Source organism: Mus pahari, chromosome X, assembly GCF_900095145.1.
Source record: "Mus pahari chromosome X, PAHARI_EIJ_v1.1, whole genome shotgun sequence".
Lineage (NCBI taxonomy): Eukaryota > Metazoa > Chordata > Mammalia > Rodentia > Muridae > Mus > Mus pahari.
In genome coordinates this window covers 104,176,126-104,183,921 of record NC_034613.1, presented here as the reverse complement: position 1 = coordinate 104,183,921, position 7,796 = coordinate 104,176,126, and the positions used below count along the sequence as shown (strand labels likewise).

Below are 7,796 nucleotides of genomic sequence, written 5' to 3'. Positions count from 1 at the left end.
AGAAAGAAAGAAAGAAAGAAAGAAAGAAAGAAAGAAAGAAAGAAAGAAAGAAAGAAAGAAAGAAAGAAAGAAAGAAAGAAAGAGAATGAAAGCATACCAAAGACTGAAGACTGAACAGCTTAGACTTCTCCCATGCACAGCATGGTTAAAAGCATGGTAAAGAGAACTAGGCCTGAATCTGCAGTCTGAAGCAATGTAGAAGAACAGCCATGGTTAGCAGTAAACAGGACCAGGAGCCCTCAGCAGTCTGTATGGTTAGGACAAGGCTTGCAACAGCGCAAGATAAAAAATAAAAAGCCCCATGTATCTGAACTGTTAAAGTATTAAGTTTAAAATTATTAAATTGAAGTCCTTAGGGAGGCAGTCAGAAATTAAAAGGAAAATTATTGTCTGTGTTAAAAAAAATAGAAAACACCTCAGTACAAAGTATTTGGATCTTATAATGTTTCATTTTAGATGTTGTTAGTCTGGAGTTAGTTAAATATTTTCAACAATGATCACAGCTTTCCATGCCCTCTCTTAAAAATAAAATCAGAATGAAACACACTTAGATAAAGAGAGAACTGAGGGATGTAATGCTGAAATACAAGCAATAAAAATAGAGGAAGGAAAAAAGACTCTTCCCAATAGGAAATTGATGGCACCAGAAATTCGGTTCTCTGCCTATGAGATGTTTGTCAGCTCTTTCTGCTACTGGCCCACCAATGCAGTGCAGCAACACCTAAATTACCAGGACAAAAAGACAAGGCTTTGTTGCTACAGCATGAGATAAGACAGTTGGCCAGGAAAACTTAAAGTATTCCTGTTTCTTTGACTTTTTTGTTTGAATACTTTTGGTTTTTGCTAATAGGTTATAGAAAGAAAATTTTCTGCTTGATGATACTAAAACATGGGATATTTTTTATTTTTATGTAAATTCAGAATGGTACTATAGTTCAAATTTGTTTCCTAAATTAAAGAGTTACAGTGATTTGGAATTGAGATGAAATATTTGAAATTGGTAGTAGTGGTGGCTCATGCCTTAAATTCCAGCATAGAGGAAACAGAGTCAGGCAGATTTCTGTAAACACTAGACCAACATGGGCTATACAATGAAATCAGGGTGAGATTCCCTGCTAATAAGATAAAGCTACTTGCAAACAGCCTAAAACTCCAGAAATAGTATAAAATACAAAATGACATTTTTCCTTAAAGATATTATATATGTTTTGCTTAGTGATAAATATGTCCTTAGTAATCTAAATGATAAAGGCATATCAACCTTAAATTTACATTTTAAAAGAGGAAATATCAGCATACTTATTCACATAAGGTATGTTTATAGTTTCAATCTAAAAGATAATGCTTTTTCTAGTGCTAAAATACACCCTAGGAAACATATATTCTGCTAGTTAATGTAAATACCCATATTTTGGCTTGGGGGGAATGATGTTTGCTTTTTCCGCAGAAGAATAAACCCATCCAACTAAGGAATCCAGAGACAACTGGACAAGAGAATAAAAATTAATACTGTTAAAATTAACTGTATTGGATGTTGATTATCAGCTTGGAAATATAGAATGCCTTTTGTGAAAGGAGATAAATAAAAAAAAAACACAGACATGTAGAGGCAATGTGACATTGTTTTAAATTTAACAAGACAAAGAATTAATGAGAATTAAGGTCTAAATATGAATTACCATCATAGTATCCAACTGCAAACACTGATCTATTTTGAAATGGCAAGGATTGGGGACTTGCTAACAATTGTTAAATAGGGTGTTATGCTACAATATGCAGCTAACCTATTTCCTTGGGAAGTTGGGGTCTCACAGGAAAACTGATGGTAACTCAGCCTAGTGTGAAATACATAGCCCAGGCTGAGACCTCTGAGCAGACAAAATATGCTTGTGGGTATGCTTGGATTTAAGGTGAAAAGAGGTTAAAATAATGTTGAATAAAGGGAAGAATGATAAATTAATTTGGATAATAAAATCAGAAATGAAAAGGGAAACATAAAAAATGGCTCCCTCTTTGTGTCCCTCTCCTTGTACCTCTTCATTCTCCCCACTATGAGAACTAGATTTTTTGTTGCCCACTGCCTGAGATCTGCAAACTGCATGCCCATGAGTTTCCACTTTGAGTGTTGCAGTGATAAATAGCAGCGATGGCATCAAAATGGAGAGCTATTGCATCTTGGTATTCTCACCCAGTATATGCAAGCTACTGGTGACCTAATCATCATTCACTGCTTTGGATGCAAAGGCACCAGGATGCCTACAGAAAGTTCAAGTATTCTTATTTCACTTCCCCATGGTTCTTGCCCCATGGAGCTCTTCCTTGGAACTCTCTTGTTTATGAAACTCTCAATGGCAGCACACAGCCTGGCAGGAGTCTCCCTAGTATTTCCCATATCAAAAGCTCTGGAAAGCCTCTGCATAACCACAATAGAAACCAGGCATCCACAGGAGAAAATGAAGCACTGTGTGAATAGAAAGAACTGGAGTCAGATTCAAATGATAAAGCAGCCTGTGACATGAGCAATATGGAAATCACCTAGGAGCTCTGCCCATACTTCACACAGACTGAGAGGCACAGCAATGCCAATACTTCACACAGACTGAGAGGCACAGCAAAGAGATATAGGAACAGCTAAGCTGGACACAGAGTTCCTAGATGACTATATGAAGGCAGATCATGGCCTGTACTTCAACTACCACAGGTCAGTGGAGTCCCCATCTGAGAAGCTCTGCACCAAGCAGAGATGAAACACTTGTATGGGGACAGTGCTCCCAAGAACCTGGCCATGGAGGCAGAGCTTTGACAAGCACTTTGACAGAAGGCAGATGAAGGTGTATCATTCCCCTGAAGTTCTATGTCCTGTCCAGTGAGACCCTAGGCAATATCTCACAGTTTCTCTAGCCTTTCCCTATTCATCTCTCCTGGACATTTTTCTGAGAAAGTGACCTGTATACCAATATGTTAGATACAGTCTGTCAACCACTTATAATTCTCTCACCAAGAGGTTTACTGTTGCCAACACAAGGAATGTTTCACTTGACCTAAAATGATAATTGTATGTATTGCACTGACACTCAGTTTTCTCTGTAACAGTTCAGTTCATTGAAATTATTGCCTAGAGACACTGCCTAATGTCTTGCAGCTTTAATTTCCATCTTTAAACTACCCTGAATGTTATAAAAATCTTAAGCCACATGTCATTTATTCTTACTTTTTAAGACCAGTCTTTACACAGCCCATGCTAGCTACAAACTCTTAAATCTTTCTGCTTTCTTTTCCCAAATGGTAGTTTACAAGTTTGCACTCACACCAGGCTTCTCTCCACATATTTTCTCTGGCTGTTGCAGCTCTTTGGCTTCCTCTGAAAATGATGCAAGTGTTTAGTAAAATGAGTGACATTTGTTACTCAGCTAGGTATCAGCCTACATGCTCTATAAAAGACCTTAGAGTAAATACTCTGAGCTATGCAGGCTATGTTGTCTGTGTCATAACTGCTTAACTCTGTCTTTATAGTGTAAAAACAGCCATAGATATTGAATAAACAAATGAATGTGACTGTGCTTCAATAAAACTTTGTTAGAAAACCAAACCAAACAAACAAACAAGGAAAGAAACACACACACACACAAAAAAACCAATATAGTCCAACTGAATTGTATATTTCTTACAATTGATGACTCTCTATAGGCGCATGGAAATCACCTAACGTTCAGAATTCACATAAAAAATAATTGTTGCTGTTGTACATCATATAAATTTGGACAAATATATCATGATGAAAATAATTTACAGTGTATTTTTACTGTTCTGAAAAATGGTCAAAGTCCTACTTACTTCATATCCTTTCCTCCATCAATACTTTAGCCATTCGTGTCCTCCTTGGCAACATATATATATATATTATATATATATTATATATATATATATTATATATATATATATATAATAGAGAGTCAAATAGTTGAAATCACACAATATAGAGTCCTTTCTTTCTTTTCTTTTCTTATGTTTCTTTCTTTCTTTCTTTCTTTCTTTCTTTCTTTCTTTCTTTCTTTTTTATGAAAGGTTCACAGCTCATTTAACTGCTGAGTAATTGATTGTTAAGAGACAGATAATCGCCTTCTCCAAAATAATCTCTTCTTCCTTCCAATGCTATTTATTATGTTATAATTGACTTGGCCTTGTCTCTTTTAGAATTTTGAAATCTGAATTCATAGTATACCTTTGTTGTTTTCTGCTTTATTGTGATACAGTTTTCTGTGTGTCTCTTTTAAGAGTATGGTGTATGTGTTTATATTTGTCATATATATGTGCTTACCAATATGTACTGTTCAGTGCAGGTGTAATGCAGATGTCCTTGTCTATCACTTCTGGGCCTCTTCATTCTTTTATATACATCCACATTTCTCTCTTTTCTTTCTTTCTTTTATGATGTGTAGTACTCCCTATAGGTTTTTTTGTTATGCATGTCTGTTAGTAAAAGTTGTTTTCAGCCATTTAAAATAATAAATGACCTGGTAGGTAAAGTAGACAGGGTTGGAAAGAGTGGGGGGAGAGTGGAACCTGATTTGATATTGGGTAAGGGAAAAGGACTGGAGCCCTGAGGACCAGCAGAAAGAATGTAAACAGGTAACCTCAGGAAATAGGAGGATTGCCTCCTCCCCACCCCCCAGAATGCACCAGAGACCTGGGAGGTGAGAGACTCCCAGGACTCAAAGGGAGGGACTTTAGATGAAACACCTGACAGTAGGGAGAGGGAATTTATAGAGTCCACCTCCAGCAGAAAGACAGGAAAGTGAGGGATGGGGTTGCCATCCCACAGTCACACCTCTGATACATAATTGTTTCTGTCTGAAAGAAATGGAGAGGAGTCTGAGGAAAAGAAGGTCCAGCAACAGACCCAAAGTGAGATCCAGGTCAAGGGGAGGTCCCAAGGCCTGACACTATTGCTGAGGTTTTGGAGTGCTCACAACAAGGAATCTATCATGACTGCCCTCTGAAAGACCCAACAACCAGCGGAAAGAATCATATGCAGATTTTTTGCACCCAACTAATGGACTGAAGCAGCTGACACCTGTTGTTGAATTAGGGAAGGGTGAAAGAAGCTGAGGAGAAAGGCAACCCTGTAGGAGGACCAGCAGTCTCAATTAATCTGGACCCACCCCCCCGAGATATCTCAAACACTGGAACGACAAACAGGCAGAATACACAAATTGATATGAGGTCCCCAACAGACATACAGTTGGGGACTTCCAGTCTGTGTTCATTCAGAGATGATGCTAAAGAGACTGAAAACCCCAGAGAGTTTAGAGGTCAGGTGGGATCAGGGGTGAGGGCATCCATGTGGAGACAGGGTGTGGTGGGGAGGAGGTGGGGTTGTGGATGAGGGGACAAAGAATGGAATATGGACTGTAAAAAATAAATTAAAAATAATATAAAATTTTAAAATGTGTATTTGAAAAAAAAAGTAATAAATGATTTATTTGTCCCTTAAATTGGAAAACACCTCCACTGGAAATAAAATTTCAGGGTAACTTTAATTTCTTTCAGTATTTTAAAGTTAGTATTCTGCTTTGTTGATTAACTTTATTTTTCAAACAAAAATATATTCCCAACTATGTTCCTATCTATATACATTGCCTAGTTATTCTGGTTATATTACTTTATTTTTTAATATTACTGAAATTGATAAATCTTTTTGATCTCCTTTATACATTGGGTTTTTGATCTTTATTGGGTTTTTGATCTTTACAAATGTCTTCAGCATGTCCCATATAATTTCTTGTTGGGCAGTATCTCTTAAGTGCATATTAAAGATTGCTTGAAATTGCCATGCATGTTAGTTATTCTTCTCATCATTTTAAAATGAATATTTTGAGCTTTATTTTATTTACTTTGTCTTACCTGCTAGTAATCAAATCCTATTTTTAAGCTATTATTGTGTTATTCATTTTACTTCTAGAAATTTGAAGTCTTTCAATACCCTAGAGGTCTCTGCTTAGTACTTTGAACACGTAAGGTGCAATTATCATGAACTTTTAACAAATTATTGCCTTTACTATAATTTCAATAACTTTTTTTTTCATTTTTTTATTATTTTCTTTATTTACATTTCAAATGCTATCCCGAAAGTTCCCTATACCCCCCGCCCCTACTCCCCCACCCACCCACTCCCACTACTTGGCCCAGGCCTTCCCTTGTGCTGGGTCATATAAAGTTTGCAAGACCAAGGGGCCTCTCTTCCCAGTGATGGCCGATTAGGCCATCTTCTGCTACATATGCAGCTAGAGACACAAGATCAGGGGGTACTGGTTAGTTCATATTGTTGTTCCACCTAGAGTGTTGAAGCCCCCTTCAGTTCCTTGGGTACTTTCTCTAGCTCTCAATAACTTTTTGATTAGGTGCCATCTCATTATATGTTATACTTACAGACAAAATTTTATGTTTTGTAAAGTTGTACTCATAATAGAAGGTTTGAAATTTGTAGCTTAGAATAATATATAATAGTAAATAATTAATTAAAAATTAATAGTGACATTAGTGGAAAGAATAGACAAATAGCCAAACATAAAGCATTTAATTCAAGTTCTTGAGATGTGCAGATCATATTTGTATGAGAAAATTAAGTTTAAGTTTTTAAAATTTGATGAATTCGAAAAAAAATTCTGAAACTACCACATGCCAAATTATGAGAAAATGAAAAGATTTTGCAATTGCTAACAATAAAAGGAAAGTATAGGGATGGTTTGAAGTGATATTTGTTTAATAACTCTCATCACCATTTTAAATGTTTAGAAAAATACGTACATATCCTAATCATATTTAGAAGTCAGATGATTACAAGGAATTATGGTTCTCATCTGTAATTCTAGAATTTACTAGATATTTGCAGGAAAAACAGGAGTTTAACTCCATCCTTGACTACATGACAAGTTTTTTTGTGTGTGTGTTTGTGTGTGTGTGTGTGTGTGTGTTTAAGTATAACTTATAAGGAAAGACTAAATAAAAGTGTTATATGTGTCTATCTGTATATGCATCAGTGAAGTGTGAAAAAATGATAATGTTATTCAGATGAAACAAATTTTTACCTCCATTTAACTTTATATTCACCTCTTCCAACTCTGTACACACTATAAAGAAAAAAGAGAAAACTTACCCCCCAAAGTATATTTATAATGAAATATCCCAGGATACTCTGAACTATATAAGTATTTTTGTTCATGGATATAGCAATTTTTCAATGTCACATAAAAGTTCATTCCTAAAAAAAGTATACAACAAATTTTTTTAGAAATTTTAAATATTTGTAATTAAAGAGAATTATAATTCTGTATCATTACATTTTCTTAAAAACACTCATAGTGTAAATTAGTGTACAGATTTATGGATGAATGCTGCTTAGAACAAATAAATTATCTTTAGCGTAAGTACAAGATGAAGCCTTGGAAATGTCAGTATAAAGTTTCATACAAAATTAAAACTGTAGGAAAATAATTCATCATTCCATGATTATTGACCATTTGAAACTCATGAAGATAAAAGTATAAGACAAAGATGATTTTTTAATTTCGTGAATTTGCATGGATTTATTTCTTCAGAAAAAAATTGTTTTATGATCTGAAAATTGTACCAGACTCAATAAAAATTATTTCTCACCAGGCAGCGGTGGGGCACACCTTTAATCCCAGCAATTGGGAGGCAGAAGCTGGCAGATTTCTGAGTTCGAGGCCAGCCTGGTCTACAGAGTGAGTTCCAGGACAGCCAGGGCTACACAGAAAAAACCCTGTCTCGGAAAA

The 7,796-nt window shown here is 35.6% G+C and overlaps 1 protein-coding gene and 1 pseudogene across 2 annotated transcripts in view; one reads left to right on the top strand and one right to left on the bottom strand.

Annotated features, from left to right (window-relative positions):
* Pcdh11x (protocadherin 11 X-linked) overlaps positions 1–7,796 on the bottom strand; it is a 524,801-nt gene that overhangs the window by 401,659 nt on the left and 115,346 nt on the right. The window lies entirely within an intron of this gene.
* Positions 2,147–2,870, top strand: LOC110313696 (annotated as a pseudogene).